Source organism: Eimeria mitis, genomic scaffold (assembly GCF_000499745.2).
Source record: "Eimeria mitis Houghton genomic scaffold, Emh_scaff408, whole genome shotgun sequence".
NCBI lineage: Eukaryota > Apicomplexa > Conoidasida > Eucoccidiorida > Eimeriidae > Eimeria > Eimeria mitis.
This window is the reverse complement of record NW_013572411.1, coordinates 20,476-21,676: the sequence shown is the minus strand read 5'-3', so window position 1 is coordinate 21,676 and position 1,201 is coordinate 20,476.

Here is a 1,201-nt window from a genome sequence, read left to right as displayed (position 1 = left end):
TATATATATATATATATATATAATATATATATAGTGTTTGAAGGCCAGTATCTCTTGCTTACACCTAGGGTTTAGGGTTTAGGGTTTGGGGGTTTAGGGAGAGAACACCTGCAGTCTTAGCGGTTCCTCTTAATCCTCGAAAACAAAAGAAATGAAGAGAAAAGAAAAACACCAGAACACCCAGCACGAGGGTTTAGGGTTTAGGGTTTAGGGTTTTCAGTAGCAGGGCCTGGGGGCGGCCGCCATTCCCTCGACGGGGTTTATAAGGGGTTTAGGTTTCTAGGGTTTAGGGTTTAGGGTTTAGGGTTCAGGCTGCTGCTGGGGTTGCTTTTGGCTGCGGCGTTTCCTCTTGCGGTGTATGTACACCTCAGCTACAAAAAGTAAAAGAGAAGAAGCTGCAGTTCATTTATTTATTTTATTTTTTTTTTTAAGTATTAAACAATAACGCCAACTAAAGTAGAAGAGAAGAGAACAACAATACATGAAATAGAAGCAGAGAAAAAAGAAAAAAAAAGAAAGATAATAAAACAGAAGAAAAAGGAAAAAAAGAAATAACAAAGTAGAAAAAAAAAAGAAGAAAAGGAAATAAAAAGAAACAAAGAAAGAGAAAAAATAAAATAAAAAAAAAATAAAAAAAGAAAAAAAGAAAAATGTGGTATCTTGAGGTGTACAGACGAAAGGAGGAAGTCTTCCTCGATTATCTGGCGCAGCTCAGGTGTACATACACCGCAGCAGCAGCACATACTTTTGTTTTTTTTCTTTTTTTTGTTTTTTGTTTTTTGCTGCTGCAGAGAAAGCAGCAAACATATATTTAATTAAGCACCAACAAACAGAAACAGTAGCAGTGACAATACCAGTAGCAGCAGCAACAGCAACAGCAGCAGCAGCAGCAGCAGCAGCAACAGCAGCAGCAGCAGCCTGAGGTGTATGCTTGAGCGGAGGGAGGCACAGCACAGTATACAGAGAAGCAGAGTTGACGATATAAACAGGAACACAATCAGCTGCTGCTGCTGCTGCTGCTGCTGCTGCTGCTGCTGTTGCTGCTGCTATGCTGTTGCTGCGTCTATAGGGAGAGAGAAGAGAAAGAAGCAGCAGAAACAGCAGCAGCAACAAAGCTGCAGGCATTCATACGAGGCTTCTTACACAGACAAAGATTCCTCAGCTTAAAGTAAGGTCCGTCAAATATATACTGCATGCAATC